This window comes from Choloepus didactylus, chromosome 15, assembly GCF_015220235.1.
Source record: "Choloepus didactylus isolate mChoDid1 chromosome 15, mChoDid1.pri, whole genome shotgun sequence".
NCBI lineage: Eukaryota > Metazoa > Chordata > Mammalia > Pilosa > Megalonychidae > Choloepus > Choloepus didactylus.
Window position 1 is genome coordinate 6,216,622 of NC_051321.1, and position 20,765 is coordinate 6,237,386.

General features: G+C 45.7%; 2 protein-coding genes across 5 annotated transcripts in view; one reads left to right on the forward strand and one right to left on the reverse strand.

The window, feature by feature from the left end:
* DOCK1 (dedicator of cytokinesis 1) overlaps positions 1-20,765 on the reverse strand; it is a 546,722-nt gene that overhangs the window by 239,441 nt on the left and 286,516 nt on the right. The gene's annotated exons all lie outside the window — the stretch shown is intronic.
* The window catches only part of INSYN2A (inhibitory synaptic factor 2A), a 57,828-nt gene continuing 51,947 nt past the window's right edge, over positions 14,885-20,765 (forward strand). For 2 of the 3 annotated variants that reach the window (XM_037804948.1, XM_037804947.1), the window contains exon 1: positions 14,885-15,035. The gene's annotated coding sequence lies outside the window, so the exon portion shown is untranslated. Of the gene's footprint in view, positions 15,036-16,271; positions 16,331-20,765 lie in introns of those variants that run through there. The other variant, XM_037804949.1, reaches the window with a different exon arrangement.

Genomic DNA, 20,765 nt, shown 5'->3' on the forward strand with positions numbered 1-20,765 from the left:
AAAAAGAGAATTTTGCATGTTTTTTTTCTATTGAAAAACTCATTCTCCAAAGGTAAATTTATGAAGCAGAAACTCATCATAGAAATAAGATGCAGGAAATCAGCAGATGTCTGCTTCATCCCCACCCCCTGGTTTTTTGGTAGCAAGTGAAAAATTGTTGACGAAAACAAATTAACTAACTAACAAGGTTCTTTGCACATCCTTACCACAGAAGCCTCCATCACCAAAAGGCATATCTTGGGGTTTGGTAGACTGATACTTCATTGAGAGAAAAATTCTATGCATATACCCAAAACACTCCCCAACAAAATGAGGGCATCTGAATGACTGGCCTTTGGAGAATCAGCACTGGGAAAACTCATGGAGATGACCGGAAAGTGCAGAAAGGGCGAAGTGAAAATGAAGTGAGACATGTGAAAGCATCAGACGTGGTGCTGGACAGCCAGCAACCTCGGCTAAACTGAAGGCTCACTATAGCAAGGACGTTTTTACCTTTCAATCAAGAGAAACACATTTTTGAACTGTCTCACAAATTCACACTCACATATATATACCTTTAAGCATACATAAGTACAAAATACAGGTGTGAAAATGAAGTCATGCTTTCTTGAAATGAAGCCAGTATTGCAGCACACTGGCTCAGGCACCGTGCTTCTAAACATTTCTACATTGAGTGCAAAGACAAAAATGATTCTTGAAGTAATTTAACACTTTATCCAAGAAGATGTGTAACTGAAGGCCACTATGTTCAGAATTCTGAGAAATAAGAAGACTGGGGTTAAAAAATTCTGTTTTCTTTAGAATATTATTTTCAGGATCCTTGAAAACAAGGCTCATAGCCAAATTATGCTTGCACTCAGGATGAACATTTAAAAAAAAAAAAGGCTTAATTAAATAAAATTGATTTTTTAAAATCCCAGGACAAAATTCAGTTTTGAAAGCATTGACTCCTTTAAGGATGAAAAAAAAAAAAAAATGTATTCTTAAAAGTAAATTTAATTCTTTTTGCAGGTTTAAATCTTTAAAAATGGCACTATTTTCAAATTTTAGAACAAGGGCATATTCTATAGTGCTTTAAAACATGCAGTAGGTTTGTTTACACTGATAGGAAACAATCTGGAAGATTCACATCGATGAGAAACAGGCGAAGGACACCGGAGTTAGGCACGGATGGGTGTTTACAGACACTCGCGTGTATCTCAGCACATCCCAGGAAGGACTCGCTGCTTTCACACAGCGCGTGGCCTGGGGGTCAGAACTGGACACCTGCTACCCCATCTTAATTTTTCACCAAGCTCATGCATTATTTTAAGTATGTTTTATAAAATTATGGTGTCTGAATTTTTCTTATTTTACCAATTACCGAATGTTTAATTTCCACTAGGAAAAAAAAATCAATGTCCTAAAGAGTCTATAATAAAAACTGTTAAATGTCAGAGGCAAACATGACAATGAAAGACACGCAGACAGTTCCAGTTCAATTCCTCCAAGGAGTGCCAAAGCCTGGGCAGTGCACATCACAGGACCCCAAATTCACAAATCTATAAAAAGAAAAACGAGGAGATGCGATGTTGGCTCTCCAAGGTCATTAGATGAGTGTTCGGAGCACACTATTCTGGTGCTTCTCTCCCATCAGCCGGGGACCCGAGACCATTCATCCACTGAGTGAGTTGCAGGAAAAACCAGAGGCTGGTCCTGCAGTTGGAGCTTGAGGCTCCTTAGCTGTCCTTCCCGCCTTCATCCTGTGCAGGGCTCCGTTGCCCAGCAAGAGCTTTAAAAAGGATCTTGTAAAAAAGAGCTGCTGGCTGCAATACTTTGAAGTCATGAAGCCATTGGTCATTTGGAAATCAGCCACTGGAATATTCTGAGCCTGTAGTTGACTCTTCTAAAGAAATTCAGTAACGCCTAGGGTGATGCAGTAGAGGGAGAGAATTTGCTTCTTGCTTGAAACATCATGTTACTGAGGGATCCTCGGGGAAGAAAAACAAAGCGGGAAAGAGAGAAACCAGCAGAGGTCATCCTGCTCCCAGGTTCCTGGGCTCTGGCTCAGGCAGGGAGGGACCAAACGAAGGGCTGGCCTGGCTCCCGCTGGCCGGCTCGGCTGTGTGTCACCACATGCAGGGGGAAGGAGCAGCCTAGAGGCGAGCCGAGCCACGGGACGGGCGGAGGATTAGTGTTCAAGGAGGCAGAGCAGGAGGCAGGAAGAAGCAGGCTGGACTTGGGTCCTGGCGTATTTGCAGTCCCCGATTTCCCAAGCCCAACATGAGAGCATTTCCTGAGAATCAAAGAGAGGCCCCCTGGGACTGGATTATCCAAATCACACCGCCCAGCCTAGCCGTAAATTCTCGTGTGCAGGGCCCTTGACCGCCCCTCTAATGCCTCCTGCCACCTCCTTGGTGCGCCACGGCTTCTGTGGGATTCGTTTGCAGAGACGTGCAGAGGCTGCTCTTCCCAGATGAGCACGGGGACCCCTTTATGTGGCAGAGATGAGCTCACGGCACATGTGCACGGGAGCCCGAATGGAGTCTTTACGGTAGTTTCTATAGGTAATGGGACAATAACCAGCGAATTTAAGACTCCATAAAAATGTCATTCTCACTGTGGAGGAACCAGGAAACTGAGAGAGGAAATCTTCTCCTCTTTTTTTTCTGATGGGGGAGGGGGGAATAAGATTGGCCTAGCATGATAACGTATCCGAGAGCCTGCAAACAGGGGAGGATGGTTTATTGCATCGGAAGGCCTGCCAAGTTTTGATTTCCTAAACCCAAGTCTCCATGTCCTTGGCAAATGGCACATTGGCGTTGCAAGCCCTTGTAGCCACATCAGGGCAAGCTGAAATGAAAATCAGTTTTATTAAATGTGACCTCAGTTTGAATTTACCTGCTTAGAGGGTTCTGACTATTTGAGGGTGAGCATGGAGGAAGGCACTGGAAATTATGTTTGTAATCCCTGTGACTCTCTGAAGTTCTTCCAATAAATTCCTCGTGTAATACTTAATTGTCCCAGTTGTGTGACGTATTTATTTTTACACCTGATTTGGCAGAGAACTTTCTGGTGTGAATCATTTTCTTTTACTACTTTTCTCTTTTTCAAATCCATCATTTTACAATGAAAGGAAGTGCCATTCAGGGAAAAAAGAAAAAGTGGATTTGATGACTCCCTTTAAGCGCCCACTTCCAGTGGTTTACTGTCCAGTGAGCCGCCATGCTGGACGTTGAGTCCCGACAATGGGAGTGAGATGTTCCACCTGCCCGTCCGTATCACAGAAGCTGCCCAGGTGCCACCAAATACCCAGCTCTGCTCTCGGGTGGCTTCATCTTGTCCTTCTTCCTATTTTCAATCTTTAGAAGATCTTGTATGAGATTTTCCCATGCAGAATGACCTCAGATTTTGCTCTTTCATGAAAACTCAAATTAGTTCCTAACACACACATACATAACATACACATACAGACACACCGCCCTTAATTCCCAAAGGGCAAGCTCAATTGTCTTCTAACTTCTAGGAGTTAAGCATTCTGACTCATCAAGTGAAGCTTCATTGTAAGGAAGATGAAAACCAGTCGTCAAAACTGCCATTCCTTGTTGGGTGAAGTAAAGTAGAAGACCAAAGTATTGCCTCTGTATATTCAAAGGAACTTGAAAGGCTTCTAAGAGTTATGAGGTGAGCAGATAAATTCAAAGATGCTTCTTTCAGTTAAACACACTTGAGAAAAATGGAATGTAGGTTAAGCTTCTCATTACTAGGTAAATGCGCTATCATTCCCCAAGAAGCATTGCATTAACTACTATTTGGTAAGTTATACCACAATGTGCAATGCCCTAATGCTGATTAATCAAAGAGGTCAACAGTCCTAATGAGAGGCAAAACAAAATATTGCTATACAAAAGTAAACGAAAAATTTATCATATGTCTTTTGGAATTATTGCAAAGCAATGACAGATGACATAGTACTGTCAAATTTTCCGAGTGGGTGACAGCAGACAATGAAAGTTTGTTGAACCAAATGATCACCATTTTTGGCATGTTTAAAAAACTGATACATGGTCATGAAATCTTTGCTCCCAGTTAATATTCAAATCTGAAGTGTTGTAGACAACATAAAAACATACTTTTGGTTGATTATAGATTCTTATGTTAGTGAAAAATTCAGATTAAGTAACACTTAACCAGTTTTCATACAGTTACAGAGAATGATTACAGAGTCTCAACTATTTATCTCAATTGTTTGGAAACCATCAAAACAAAAAAATAAATCATAACAACCGCCGTAATAACTCCAATGGTATAAGCCTACAGCAAAACTACTCCATTTCGTTGCATAAAGCACTTAAATAAATCAGTCAGAGATGAAAATCCAATATTAACTGTCCAGGCTGTCTTGTCCCAACTCATGTAGTGCTCAGCCAGAGAAACAGTGGAAGGGCAAAGTCACCACACAGCCCTGTGTACTCATTCCCTTTGAAGGTTCTCCTGCATTTTGGTTCTAATAACTAGAGTATTCCCACAACCAGAAAAACAAAGTTCTGGTACATCAATGACAAAGATGTTTCTAGTACCAGCTTTTTTCAAGAACATGAATCCAGAGGCACACGACTGTTGTTTGCTACTCAAATATCAATAGTCAAACAGTTGCGTCACAAAGGTTTAGCCTGGAATTAAGTGCACATGAGAACCAAAAGGGGACATGTTATATTTTCTTGTGGTGAGTCAAATGATCTAGTAATTTATCCTGAAAATTTGGGGATCCATATGGTATCAAAACTCTTCAGAACAATTATGCTACGAACCAGGAGTTGGCAAATCTGCCCACCTGCTGTTTTTGTAAATAAAGTTTTATCGGAACCCAGTCACGCCCACTTGTTTACATACTGTCTGTGGTTTCTTTCATCCGATGTCAGCAGAGTTGGGCATTCATAACAGAGTTCTTATGACCCACAAAGCCAAATACATTTAAGAAAATGTTTATGACCCCTGCTGTCAACTGTTCTATCAACAATTAGCTACCAAAGGCAGGTGCCTATTGAAGCAATTCCCATTTGTGATGATAAATCTGTGATCTCAATGTATACAAGAATGAGTGCTGCTCTGTCTTCCTCAGGGAAAAAAGATTTCTTTTTGAGCTCTTCCAAAAGTGATATTGATTCATTAAGGTCTAAGTCAAAAAGAAGTGGGGTCAAAACACATTTGTGTTTTGCCTCACTGAAAATTGAACTGCTATCTGGTGTTTCTGGAAATGATGCCTACTCACCTTCAAACTCTTGCCCACAGATTCTATGTGAGATTGTTGATTTAGTCATGCTTGTTGACCCCTCTGTGCTTGTTTCCTGGTCTGACAAATGGTGCTGATAACAGCCTCTACACTCACAAAGCTTGCAGGAGGATTAAGTGCTAATTCACAGAAAGCTCTAGAATGGCGACTTGGCAAGGTTGAGTTTTTCTATTTTCCCTCCAAAGCCCAGTCTGTAATAATAGTTGATGGAGGAGAGATTCTACCTAAAACCTGCCTGCATCTCACAGAGAACAGGACCAGAGGTGACTTGTCATTTATCGAGAAGTTAGCATGTATTTTCCATAAAACACTTAATAAATCAATAAGCCCATATACATGTGGGGAACGAGAGCATTGGCTATCCTAAAAACAGGAATAAATTACAATTTAGGTCAAACCGGACAAGGCCTGTATGAGTACTAAGACAAAGCACATTAGAGCTTTCAATTTAGCAAAACTTTGGAAAGTGGAGCAGGCAAGGAAACTCACTGTGCTACAGGCCCAACTCTTCAGTTTACAAATCACATGAACATTTCCTGTTGCCGAGGAGAAGAAAGCGAGAGCAAAAAGTATAAAGCACTGCGCATGGTGCCTCCCTTTGGAGATGCATCAACTTCTGCTTGGGGGGCTCTAATTTCTGCCACCCAGGAGGTAGAAGAGGACTTCAGTGAACTCAAGAGACCTAGGTCCCATGCTGGTAGCCCAAGTTCCGTCAGGCCTTGCCCACAGAACACAGGCAGGAGCCCACCAAAACCACTTGTGGAACTGCAGGTGTAGAGGCAATTCATACACACATATACACAGGAATATACGGTAGGTAGCACTTGATATCATAGATGCAGTTCTATAAAGTCATTTATTTGGTTATTTTTGACAAGCTGAGTCTCTCTAAGCACCTGGGAGAGAGAGAGGAGAGAGAGAGGAGAGAGAGAGAGGGAGAGAGGGAGAGGGAGGGAGGGATGAAGGAAAGAGCAGGAGAGTGTATTCAAAGGCATCCTTAATCAAAATGAGCTCTTAGTAAAGTGTATAGTCACACCAGGTACCTTCCCTTTCATACAAGGCATTACTTAAAATGAGTTATACCGTGGATGAATAACTCTTTTAAAATACCGGTGCTATTCTATATTCAAATGTAGAGATTATGCATACTTGTCAAGAAATTGACAATTGGGAAGTCCATAGTAGCTACTGACATTTTACATGGCATGTAAATACTGGGTCTGCTTTTGAAGGGTTGATTTAAATTTCCTGGCTAACATCATCCACATTTCAACATCTTGCCCAATGCATTGCATATGCTGATTTCACTTCAGCAATGTTTTAAAATGTTCTTTAAGTCTTAACAAAGTATGTACTTACATCAAAAAAGCAAGAGATTCAACAAAGGACTCTACCCGAGTCTGATACACGAAAGGAAAACCTTCCTTCGGAAAACTGCCTGCTCTACGCTGGGAAGGGATTCCCCTCCGTCCGCTTAGGAAACCAAGACGGGCCGGTTACCAAACTCGGGGCGCTGTGAGGGAACCTCAGCTTTAGGCTGCCTCCCCTGTTTTCTCATCACAGGTTGTCTAAAACATCAAACTGAATTCATGTACTTCACCCACAAAAAAGGAGCCAGAATTCTCGAAGCTGAGACCCGGGGTCCAAAGCAGGCAGCCTGAGCCACAGTCTCTCGTCCAGGCTGTATCCAGGCAGAGAACGCTCTGGAGGTGAAAATGTTCATTAACACCCAGGGACTAAAAAGGAAAGAGGCAGTAACTTATGAATCCGCAGGTGAAGATGTTGGCTCTCTACCATTTTCACGGTGTGACTGAATCACAGGTCTTATTTTAAGGGACTCAGAAGCATCACTGAAAATGTCATGTGACAATATTTACTCTGCTGGGGGAAGAAAAAATATACCATTAAAATGAATTTCTTCATTTTCATGCTTGGGTCCAGTGAACAAAACAAATCATCAATGAATTTCGTCTTCTACTGGAACTAGAATGCTCGTAGTCCAAGACATCCTAACAAAAGGGTAACTTTAAGTTGTCTGTGCTGATGGCATCGAGCAAAGTGAGCTACATTCAGATGGGCAGAGATCTGAAATGGGAAACAGTCCACCAAGAGACAAACTGTGTGTAAGGACGACATGTTGGACTGTGGTCGAGAGCGGCCATCGTGGCCACCACCTGCCACAGTCTCCACAACCCTCCCTTATTTCTTCAACGCCCGACCCTAGTGACCACTTTCAACATGTGACACATTCTGAAACAAATGTCATTAGGGGATCACATTGAGAACAACATGGAATGAATTAGGATCTCCTTTAAACTATTTCTTTAATATTGCTATTGCATCTTTTTGGTGATTCAGTTTCCAAATTCACACCTTAACTTTATTTACTTTTTTTTAAAGGCACTGATGATCTAATTTTTCCTTTAATTCCATGAAACAGATGACCAATGAACACAAAAAGAAAAAGGTTTGTATATGATATGGCTCCCTCACTTGAATAAAATGAATGTGCTGGGATCTGAGAACCCTCCCTCGGCCGCAACAGGAAGACCGGGGGACCCCTCCTGAGAGAAGCTGTGACCACCAAGACACAAGAGGCAGATTAACCCATGACTATTACACCCACATTCTAACTGTAAGGATTTTGCCTAGTAATATTAAATAATAATAATAATGATGATGATAATAATAAAAAGAAAGAAGGAAATAAAGAAAAGGAAAGAAGGAAGAATACTAAGCAACAATTGAAAAACAAAATTAATTTCTTGCTTTTCTCTAATCTAGGAAGACATTAAAATTACGTAAGAGATGTGTTAAAACATGATTTTGATCATTACTTGAAAGTTGGTTAGATGCAGAACAGTAATAATAGATGAGAACCCAGAAGGGAACTTCTAAGGCAGCGTGCATATTTATAACACAACAGAGCTCCACAACGTGCCAAAACACAAATTAGGCAAATTGGAAACAGGAATATCCACAACCCTCCCATGCAGTGGAATTAGAGTAATGAGCAATTTAATTCCCCAAGGATCCAAAAATATGAAAAAGGAAAATATTTATGAACAACATGGGACCGAAATCTGGGTGACCTCAGAGGTCACCCAATATAACAGCAATATTAGAACTCAAGAATTAAAGTTTTTAAAGATTCTGTACTCCTCATTTTGGGAATTTGGTGGCATTACAAAAAAACGCTTGCTTTGTACTGCTGAGTAGCTTAGTACCACATCATCCCTGTCCACGCTACCACGTAAATACAACCACTAAGTCAGGTAATCGGTTCTTAGACCTAAATTCACAAAATATTTTATTGCACTGAAAGCATAAAAACGTCTAGGGTAGGTAATTATAAATATATGTACAGTGTGCAAACCATCAGAAAAAAACAGAAGCCCCTCTCTTGTCCACTCTGACTGGAAGTCAGTGACGGGAGCACCAACAGGGAGTCTGGGAATTGAAAGGCCACAATAATACACTTCTGTGACACCTGGCAGAATAAGAGTATGATACGGTCTTTGGTGCTATTTGTGGAATATATATTATGATGGATCATTCTAATAGCTGTTATTCAATGGAGAAAATGTGTGATAATGTCATTGACAATGCTTGGAGAAGAATCAAGTGCCATCCGAATATGAGCTGATTGTGGTTCCAGTGACTATTTTTATTTCCAAGTGTAACTGATACAGGGAGCTGATAAGGCATGGGAATAAAGGTAAAATACCCAAGGAAAGGTCTCACCCTCCAGCAGGGGCCTACTGCCTGCTTTGTGAGGACCAAGAGGTAGCAGTTGGCATTTCTGGAAAGAAGCTGCCCCCTGAGAAAGCCAAGATGGTACCCCAAGAACCTGGACACAGGTACTCACCCAGAGTCTCTCAAAAGTACCAGGAGGGGCTTGTGCTGGTGAATGCCAGTCCTCAGGGAGGACCATGATGCCTAAGTAATGGTCAACAAAAACCTTCCAAACAGAGTCACCCTAAATTATAACTGCAGTCAACGGGCAAATCTCAAGGTCACATTAGGATAATAACCGGAGTGGGACAGTGTTGCATTGTGGCATCAAGCAGGATTGGATTTGAATCAAGGATCCATCACTTCCTAGCTTTGTGACCTTAGAGAAGCTACTCAACTTTTCTGCTCTTCATCTGTAAAAAAGAGTGTGTACTTGGTCCTACTATGTGGCTGTTGGGTGAGAATAAAGGGGACAGAGCAGGATATACCAGGTGCCTGGCACCCCGTGGGCAGACAACAAAAGGTAGGCTTCCTTACTGTCAAAGTCTGGTACTCAAAAAGGGTCCAGGAGGGACAAAAGTGGAATACAGAGGGTTCCCTTTTCTTCCCCTTCTTTCCCATATCCCTCCTCCCTGTCTGTGAAACCTAAGGTGGAGATGGAGAGCAAATAAGGAAGTTCCTGGACCTGACACCTCAGGGCAAGCACCGGCCACCACACTGAGCTGTGGAAGAGCATGGGGCTTCCTGTGACATCCCCCTTTGTGCACCAGGGCAGACGGCCCGGGGAGGGGCAGGGCCAACAGTCTTGACACCAGCAAAGTGGACGAGCAGGCCAGACACTGAAATCTGAAAGCAACTTTTATCCCTTCTGAACCTAGCTCTGGTCAAAGGTATCACTTTTTGGCCTAGCCGAAGAGCACATACCTGCTTTATGAGTGTGTGGCGTTAGTGGGCTCCAAGGGGTGGGTGGCACTACTGGCAGAGAGGAAGAAAACCCCTTTAGCCATCTACTCCTGCTGGAGGGGCCTCATTCAGAAGAGGGTTGCTCCTGAGAATACCCAGAGACCCCGTCATCCAGTCTGACAAAACAAAGGTCAGCAAGAGAAAGTATACTTGCTTATTTCCTCAGCAAGCCCACCTAAAGAACAAGAGGGGGAAATGGCTGAGTGGGGGAAGGTCTTTGGGTGTGACCACAGCCTGGCAAACGAAGGCTTTTGAGTGCGGAAAGACAGAGCCAGGAGCCAATGGCTGCCTCATCATTTCTAATGTCTTCCTGACTCTGTTGTATGATGTGCTAAAGACAACCTTGAGCCACTTTTGTTCTCTTTAAAAACGAAAGCCTTCCATTTCCTACGGATGAATTTGATACAGAATGATGCATTATGAAGAACTAGGGATTGCAAGGAGTCTTTGGGATGTTCAGTATTTTCCAAGCCGAATTGGATTCCTGGACAATAAACCACGTCTAAACTCATCAAGGAGAGGAAAGAAGAATGGGAGGGAAAGGAGGGGGGTGAGATCCCCAAAGTATGGCCCAGGGCTTCAGAAACACAGCTTTGTTTCCAATCAGAAGGGGGCATTGCTTTGTTGCCACGTCAATGGAACAGCCACAGGTAGGGGCTTTACACAGAGGGAGGCTCTTACTCTCAGGAAGTCACTCCAGAAAGAGGGCAGCAAAGGCAGACAGCTTGGCGGAAATGCAAAGGGAACGACTCAGAAGGGCTCCTCACAGATCTTTAGGCAAGAGACAACGAGCTGTGGCCTGCACGCCTTCTGAGCGTGACATCCGTCTTGCTCTTGAAAGAGCAAAATACCATGCTTTGAAGGTACTGAGCTCTACCCTATAGCTTCAAGTTGACTTCACTTACCTTTCCCCTGCACGACTTGAGCACCAGTTGATCTGCTGTCACAGCTTCTGAATTGGAGGACGCAACCTGCTCACCACAGACTGAAGGTCCACCTGAGAGCCGCTTTAGATAGAACATCTAAGCACGAAGTAGGAAAATCGTTTCCAGAATGAACTGTCACGGCTGTGTCTGTCGGTCAGGATGGATGGCATCAGCAGCCCCCAAAGAAGGTTTTAATATGTAGCTGAATGAGATATCTAGAGAAACATCTCTTTCCAGACACCCCTCTAACCTGGGTTTTGGGGAGAAAATGGCTTCAGTAGAGACAAGGTTATCTCACTGACTAATTAAGCCAGTTTGAATGAAGGAATAGACCAATTCCCAAGCGAATGGGGTCAGACTAAGACAAGAGAACATCATGATGAAATTTTACACACATATACAACTCTGCAACCACCTACTACAAGATACAGAACATTTCTAGCATCATGGAAGGTACCGTTGCCCTGCCCAGTTAGTATGTTCCAAAGGAAACCACTATTCTGATATATGACCATTGATAACTTTTGCTCATTCTTGGATGTCACTGAAATGGAATCATGCAATATACATTCTTTTGTTCTAGAAAAGTTTTGTGAAAGTTATCCAGTCTGCTGCATGTATCAGTAGTTAGTTCTTTTTTGTTGCTGTGTAGTACTCCACCTTTAAATATATGAAAAAAATTTTAATCATTCCATGTTGAAGGATATTTGGGTTATTTCCAGTTTGAGGCTAATATGGACAAAACAGTTATGAACATTCTTGTACACCCTCACCTTGTACATTCTTGTCTTTTTAATGTGGAAATTGAGACTCCAAAACTCAATACACAATGGGGCTAGAATTCCAGCAAGTTCTTCGCACAACATCTGCACACTTCCAAGAAGTCAAAAGAAGAGAAACTTGGATATTTTGCTTAGTCAACTGTCTTGTACTTTCCTGTATTTTTATTCTTTGAGTGCCTCTGCTTTCAGGAACTCCCACTTGAAAAGTAGCTGCTTTTCTCTCAGCAAAAATCTCAAAACCAAATATAAGAATCCAACTGATACTGATTCCTTAAATGAATCTACTTTCTTCCAAGTTTAACTCTTTCTGAAGGAACTAAACCTAACAACTCATTCTAAAAAATACGCACACATCTCTCCATCTCACACACACACACAAACACAACACACAAAATAAGACAACAGGACTCTGTGGGCAGAAACGTGGTTGCCCAGCCAGGCACAAGCACAAATGCTTGCTTCAGAGACTAGAGCACAAAGACCCATCAATGTCACACCGGAAGACTATCTGGTCATACATACAGGTAGGATGTGAGACAAATTTTTGTCAGTATTTTGGTTTGTGATGTTGGAAGCCTTGCACTTAAGTGATACAATAGGCAACTGAGTTCTTACTTGGAAAAAGCTGGGGAGATACCAATGGTTTTAACAGACTTAGAAAAACCATGTAAGACTACAACACAATTGAAAAACTAAAAGCAGTCTTGGTGATACTACAAAGCTCAATTAAATTCACCTTATATAAGTGGGATTTCCAACCTGCCAATTATAGCTTTTCATTTTCTTTCTGGAGTTATAGATCATGTGGATCTCAAATAACATGGTTCTCCAAGCCGCTGTCTCCCAGCTCCAAGTGCTGCCTGTGGGTGGGTTCTGTCCTGCTGTGCATACATTTAAGTTTATCTGTTTTCACTCACGGCCCCTAAAAATTTAGCTTTCCATTACTACCAGCACAATTTCAGGAGTTCCTGGCAGCTTTATTTACAGTGACATGTTTAAGAGATGGAGGGCAGGTTTCGATTTTTATGGATTAGCAATAAAGCAAGATTTACAGACAGTTCGCCCAGATCATGGGAGAATTCCTGGAGCAAACAGTTGCAAGTGCATATCATGGAGGAGGGGATTTTGGAGGGGTCAGAGCTGGTAATCCCTCCCTCCTGGCATTAAATGTCCCCAGGTCCTATATAACCCCAACATCAGTCCCTGTCCAGGCAGAATAGAGGGTTGCAGATTTCCAGGCTGCTCGCACATCCCCCGGGCGATCTTGCAGATCAGCTCCCTCCAGCCTCACTAGCCAGCTGAGAAGTAAATAAGCTAAAACTTGGAGGATCTGGGTTAAGAAGGGAGATGAAAAACATCAAGGTGGACCGAGTTTGGATCCACAGGTTCAGGTCCCCCTTCCTGCATATATTTGGATGCCTGAGGCTCATGAAGAATGCTGAGAGGGAAGAGGGGATAGGAGAGCATTTTAGGATAGTTTTCTTCTGGAATGTCTGGGCATATCACCCCAAGGGGCCACAGATAGACAAATAAAGCATTTCAAATAAAACTATTTGTAAAGAACAGATGTTCTTATATATAAAGCACCGTGCCAGGCTCTGTTCGGCTAAATGAACAATGATGAGCAATTGTTCCCAACCAGGCACAAGGCTGGTGCTAGTTGCAAGGATTCAGGGATGTAGAGGAAACGTAAGCATATGCGCCTCTGTGTCTGGAGAGGCAGGTGGGACTCAGACCCTTCCCACTTCTCCCAAATCTCTCCCTAAGCCTCATGCCTTCCAGGCCTCCATTTCTTTTCTTGGAAATTAGTCAGACTAACAAATGTAGTTACTTTCAAGTGTGTTGAAGGAGAATGAACTTCCAGCCCCAGGCCAGGGTAAATTTAGGGACCCAGGAGATCGGTGGTCAGTTCACTGCTGAGACCCAGGCCCAGGCATCAGCATTAAGGTCTGCAGGAAATGGCGAGGTCCCCGGCTCAGCTGATCTGAGCTCAGAAGCACCCAGGAGGTACTAATGGATTGGGGGGCGGGGGTCCCTCCTCACGGATCCCCGATCCCAGCTGCCAAGGATTCAAGTGAGCTCAACTCTGCCCAGAAACAAACTCAGCCTGTGCCCTGGGGTGTCTGCAGGTGGGTGGTGTGCGTGTCGGGGGGAGGGGGGTCTTGATTCAGAACAGCAGTGGCGCTGCTCTGGAGTGATTCCCAAATGTCAGCGGGCTAAAGACCTGGGTCGGCACTCCCACTTCAGTTCTCAGGCCACTCAGCGAATCTGCTCCAGGACCCACTTGGAGGGGCCGCCACTGGGAGTGGACCCAGCGCTGAAACGCGCCGGCCGGTGACCCCCTGGGCCTCTAGGAAGCTGCAATCGCAGGTGAGGGGACAGGAGCCTTGGACCCTAAGATACGCGCTGACGTTTTAAAGCCCAATTGGGCTGGGCGGCTTGGCACAGCAGGTAGCCATCGCGCGGGTTCCCTAGCGACCCTCCCCAAGAGGAAACGCGGGGTCCCCCGCCCGCCTGCTGTTCCAGAGGCGGCCCGCGGGCAGGCTCAACAAGTTCCCGGGCCGCGCAGCGCCGCCTGCAGCCCAGAAAGCCCGAGGACTCGCCGCGGTGGAGCCCCGCGCGCAGACTGGCGGCAGCCGCCAGCGGCTCCTTGCACCTCCTCCGCCTTCAGCTTCAGCTCGGGCGCCGCGGAGGGGCTGCTCTACACCCTCCCGCTCCCTTCACTCCAGATCCCCCCACCCCACGCCCGCGGCCCGGCCCTGCGCCGCCCCCGCCCCCGCCCCGCGGCCGGGGCTCCGCCCGCCTCGGTGCCAGCCGGGCGCACAGGCGGCTGGCGCGCGGCTCGGGGCGCCCTCTCCCCAGCGGACGCCGGGCTCCGCGGAGTGCCCGGGACCCAGGGGCGGCGGAAAGGACTTCCCTCCCGCTCCCTCCCCATCCCCGCCCCCGCCTCCCGGGCCCGGCTCCGAGATCTCGCCGAAGACAATTGCAGTAAATGAGGACATCGGAGGAGCGCGGCGCCGGGTGGCTGTGGCTGGCTCCGCCACGCCGCGAGCGAGCGAGCGCGCGGGCGTCCCCGGAGCCGGCCGAGCGGCTGCCTCCCCGCGCGCGGCGCTGAGAAGGGCCGGAGGGACGCGAGCTGCGGCGCGGGGGCCGGGCGGGCCGGGCCAGCGGCGGGGGAGGGGGCGGGCGGCGGGCGCGCACGGCAATTCCCCGGCGCCGAGCCTTCCTCCGCGCGAGCCCCGCCGCGGATGCCCTGCCCGGAGTGCTCCGAGCCGCGCCAGGCTTGCCCCGGTCCGCGGCGAGACATGCCCGAGCCAGGCGCTGCACCGACCTCGACTTCTCAGTAAGCCGCGGAAGGTAAGCGGGGCCCCGCGCCCACCTCCCCGCGCCGGCAGCCGCTGCACTTGGCCGGGGGCTCCGCACCGCCTGGACGGCGCCGACCCCGGCGCGGGCGCTCGTCCTCGCCCCCCAAACGGGCTTTCGGCGGGGACGCGGCGGCTCCGGGGCCAGGACGCGCCGGGGCAGCTGGGAGCGGACCGGGCGGCGGGCGCGGGCGGGGGCTGGGGGCCGAGGTTACGCAACCGCCTCTGGCGCGGCCGGGTCGCCGAGGGGCGTCCGGCAAGTTTGGCGACGGCCGGGGAGAAGGGGGCTGCGCGTCTGCGATGTGCGCTCGAGACCAACGCCACAGCCTCGTGAGCGCCCGACAGCCCCGGCCAGGCAGAGCCGGCGGGTTTCGGGGGCTGCCAGGCGGTAGCCTCGCCTGAACGTGTCGAGGCGTTGAAGTATTTCCCAAACTAAAGCGAACTGGCAAGTACGGCCGATTAACTTCGGGGGGGATGAGTCCGAGCAGAGGGCCCTGGTGCTGGCCGCCGAGCGGAGGCGCGAGCTGGAGCGAGGGCAGGTAGAGGCACACGTGAGATGCCCGTCTCCGCCCGTGGCGCCAGAGCTCGCCGGGTTGGCACCTTCGCGGGCTGCGGGCCGGGGTCGGCGCCCGCGGGGCTCCCGGGTGCCTGGTATCCCCTCTCAGAGCGGGACACGCGTGGGAAACGAACCAATGCTGCAGACCGAGCCGGCGGGCTGGCGGGCGGGCGAGTGGGTGGCGAGGGCCGGGGAGAGGAGGGAGCCGGCGGGCGGCCCGCGGCTGGGGAAGCGCCTGGAGCCCAAGTCAGGAGCGAGAGTCTGCGTCTTGCTGGTTCATGCTCAGGGTTCTGGCTGGCGTCTCCATCATTGGGATAAAGAGCCTCTCCCTGTGACCTCAGCATTCTACTACCCAAAAATAAGCCACAGGGAGATGGAGCTAGCGATAAGGGGATGCCAGGAGTGGGGGAGGAGAGACACCTCCGGGAGTAAATAGGGGAGAAAATGGGTGCCTTTTGCCCATTTACTGAGCAGGGCTCCGGCGCAGACCCCTCTTCCTACCGCAGGTCTGTGTTGGGAAACTGGACGTTCTCTGGGCCCCCGAGCCAGAATCAGCAGTGAAGCCGTTTAATTTGACCTTGTCTGCTTAGGCACTCAAATTCTGCAGAAGCATCCCTGGTTGGAACTGGCAAGAGTGGTTTGGAACTTTGAGGGAGCCCTGCCTTGGCTCAGGACCCAAGCGTTCACTGCACAAGACTACACAGGCTGGCAGAGGGGAGACGTCGTGGTCCCAGGTGGTTTTCCTTTAAAAAAGGACTTGCTGGGAGGTACCTTTCCATGATCCCAGTGGGTGACTGTCAAGGTTACAGTGCTGGCGACTTGATTGAAAAATACCACCCAAATCCCCTGACCTGGGCCATTTCCAATGAGTAGTACATGGATGGAAATGACTTAACCTTATTAAGCTGATACTAGAGATTGAGCCAAAAGTGCCCATCATTTCACTTTGCAGAGGTGGAAAGCCTTGGTTTTTACTATTCATGTCATGCTATTTATGACGTTCATATCCTGTTGAATGTTACTTTTCAAAGAAAAGTTTATAATTATCTTGGCAGTGTTTTTGCAAAAACAATCAGCAGATTTGCACAAGCAGCTCAAAGGAAAAATGGAAGTCCTGCGTTCTGCATGCCTCACCAGATATTAATAATTTACTATCCATGTTTACTACTTACATTAGATGGCACTGCTCCTCATGATGGTTTTTACTAAAGGCGCATTTGGAAAAAAAGATCTAGCACAGCTATCACTAATTGCATGATTTTGCATAAATTATATTAGCTGGATAGAGCTTTAGCTTTTCCTCCTTTAACTAAATTCATCATTTTAAAGATAGAACGATTCAGTTACATTTCTTTAGAGAAATGAAAGACCTCTACCTAAAGACATGATGTCCTTGAAGAGAAAAGGGTGCTTTAAACTTACTACAGTTGCCCTAACTTTATTTGTTATTATTGTGATTAAGAATTTGAGGTTTTACTTAAACCAGGCCCATTGTCATATTGTGAAGCACAACTGCTGGTTAAGAAATAGGCTTATAAGGAAAAGCTGGATAGCTACGTGTTTGCAAAAAGAGATTTCAGAAAGCTCTGTGTAAAGCTGAACACTATTACTCCATTTATATCGGGGCTTCTCTGTTTGCCCCATGGCAGGATAGGGAATTTTCAGCTTTTGTTTCTCCCTGCATAGGGAAAAACAAACAAAAAATAATAAAAATAAAATAAATAAAAGACAAGTGTGAAAGTCATCAGTCTATGAGAACACTTACACACTAAAATGAGCAGTCAGGTTATAAACATGACTTTCCAAAGAACAGTCGATCCAAGTAGAGCAGGCTGGACAGCTTCATCCAAGCTAGACATTTGTATTCTCTTGTTTGCTCCAACCCTTGGCCATCTCATTTAGACAACTACTGAACTCTCTTGTAGGAGAAGCAGATGACTTCTCTTGGGGAAACGCTTCTTCCCTGAGAATAATAATAAAGTAATGATCACAGATATATTGGAAAGTGGCAGCTGTATTGATAGGCATCAGTTTTGGAGGGCAGCGACAGGTTCACGAGGATGTTTTTTTAAAGCTTTAGGCCAATCCCCCAATCAGCCGAGCAGGTGCATGTGAAGGCTGCCTCCGATCCAGTCAGTGGCCCCCAAGAATCTGGGGTCATCATGCAAATTATGCACACTGGAGGCAAACTGCACTCATTCTGGGAAAGTGAGGTCACAGACACCCCCAGACAACACTGGCGTCATTATAAATGCGAGGAACCACATCCCTTGTCCCCCAGAGGGCCACTTAAACCTTCCCTCCCCCACCTTGAATTAGCTGACATAATTTAGGAAGCAGATCGTTTTAAGTCTCCTCGCATATTTGATTTTAATATTTCATAACATTATGGAGTTACTTAAATATTTTAGAGCAAAATTTAAGATGATTGATACTACACGACAACACTTTCATTACCATGAAATGCACATGCAAACATTTGGATAAATCTTTATCCAGTACTGGGGCTAACCTATGGTATAAAGTTAGTAAAACTTCAATCAGGTCATTTTAGAAGTATTTTTTTTCTTATATATTAAGGACAGAATAGAGATTTGGTAACAAATTGTGGGGAGCCTGGCAGGATTCATAGAGACAAGTACCGGTTTGAACCTTTAACTGTGTATGACGATGCATCTGTTTCAGAGCCTGGAGGCAGAAAGGCAACCAGGATCGTTACCTTTCCCATAAAGAAAAATCAAAACTTCAGGCGTAATGCCTGGATCTGAATTCAAATTCTCATTTGAATCTCTTTCAGAGGCCTTTCTGCCTTCAGCCATCAGGATATTTGCTTCCTATTTGCTTCAGGCATTATTCAAACTATTATGAATGAGGGATTTTGAGATGTGCAAAGATATTATCAAGTGACAAACTGCTGATCTAAATAAAAACAAAGCACTCTAACCTGGTAGCTCTGTGTCTTTCTGCTGAGTACATATTCCCAGCTCTAATTGGAACTCAGAGAAAATTAGCTTGAAAATTAAAAAAAAAAGGCAGATAAAAGGGACAAGAAAGAATTATGTTTTCAGATTATTCTATAAACCTTTGGGCTGATACAATATTTCAAAAAGATTTGGAAAGAACTATCCCTACAATCTTGTATCTGTGAATATTGCTTTTATAGAGTATTGAATGGATTCTTCAAAGTATTATACATCAATAGATAAGTTTTCTTTATTACCATGTCCTCCTGCTATTAGGAAGTTTAGCAAGAAAAGACTAGAGAGAGATCCACGTTTGTACAGTGTATGTTCACGTGAGTTACAGGATCGTAGCCATGTTCATAAGTGGCATGTGGAATGTATTTTGCTGTTACTATGGAAAATTCCAATTCATTCCTTAATAACCTAAGCTTGGGCATAAAATTAAGTGCAGTAAACTATAGCATATGAGAAGGGGGCTATGGGGTGCTGAAAATAATTAAAAGCAGCCTTGCAAATGAAAGTTGCTCTCTTTCCTCCTCAGTATTCCAAAGAAAAAGAGGAGGAAGGGGTGGCCGAAGGTCTGGGGGCCCCCAGCTGTTGGGCTGCTGGGTTCAGAGTGGATCACAAGCCCTGGCAAGCTTAACCAAATGGAAGGATCTTGGTCTGCACTTCTGGGTCATCCCAGTGGTGAAGTGGCTCCCTCTTTACTTCTTCCCTCGCTGTATCTCCTGTCTTTGTCAATTGCTCATTTTTCTGTCTGTTCCCACATTTCCTCAGTGGTTAGATTCTAAAGACCTCATATTACCTGTGCATTTTGCCTCGTGAAATCTGCTTACTTTTGTAGTAAGCAATTTTAGCATCTTCGGTGATGTAGTGGAACTATAAAACCTGGGCTCTTAAAATGGGGCAAGCATAGGGGAGGTGCGTTTATCTGCAGATTGTTTTGTTTGGAAAGGACTAGTGGTTCGTGGAAAGTTATTGAGCAGTCCCAGCAGTGGTCAAGGCAGTGTGTAGAGGAGTTACAAGACCCAGTAGGAGAGCCTCAGGGAGCTCACTCCAGAGGAGGAAAGGTGGTGGCAGGCAGTCCAAAGACTCACGGGAGGTAGGATCCGATGGGGTGAACCTCCTGCTTTGGAGGCTCCAAGGAGAACGACGCCTTGGCTAACTTGGAAGATGAAGGTTGAGATGGGCCTCCAGGCCTAGCACACAGAGGTCCTCAGGCTTAAGCAAAGCTGTAGAGTGCCCAGAGCAGAGACGTGGGGGGATGGAGGGGCGGGAAGTAAAATGTAGCCGAAGTGTAAGTATCAGGACTGGAGAGCAGAGAAGCAGGCTAAAGCCAGTCTGAGGAAGAACTAACAGGAGAGAAGAGACCTCCGTTCACTGGCAGTGGGAAACCATTCAATGTCTTGAACAAGAACATAAGGTTGAACTGTTCTGAGAAGAGTAAATCTTGTTATTAAGAGATAAACCAGAGAAGGAGAATTGGAGACCAGTTGAGAGGGTGTCACAGGTGAAAATTAACTACTATGGAGGGCAGAGGGCAGCTGGTGGCCCTGGGGATGGATATAAGGGCACAGCTATGAGGGAAACATCTTGGTGACAGCTCTTTGCAACTAGGCAGACTAGGTGAAGAAGAGATTAAAGGTCATGACCAAAGACAGGCAGGACAGTGGGTGATATTAATGGAAACAGAGATGTCAAGAAGCCAGACCAGAGAATTTGGGGAGGAAATGATTTACCATTGGAAATTTGAGTTTAAGTTTCCAACTGGAAGTCTTATTTAAAAGAAATTAAGTTTTTCATCATCTCTTATTTCCTAGAACTTCCATGAGAAACCCTTTTAAATGGGAGAGAAATGGATCAAGGCATTACAACATAAATCCTTAAAAGAGTAGGAGTGGCTCTATATAGAAACAGGTGCTTAATAAATATTAATTACGCTATTAATGAAAAAACCTAGCCAGTGATTTTGGTAGAAATTCAGGGAATCTTGAGTGGAAAATCATTGTTCTCTTCTATTTTAAGGTGTATTTTTGGGTGTGTACTAGAAATTAAAAGGAAACTGTGAGAAGGGGGGTGGGGGGAATGAATATTGTTTCAGAGCTGGAGAATCTTCCTATTCTGACCATGCAGTGTTAAAAAAAGAAAGAAAGAAAGCATTAAAGGGATGGATTTTTTTTTTTTAACCATGAAACTGAATTCCATA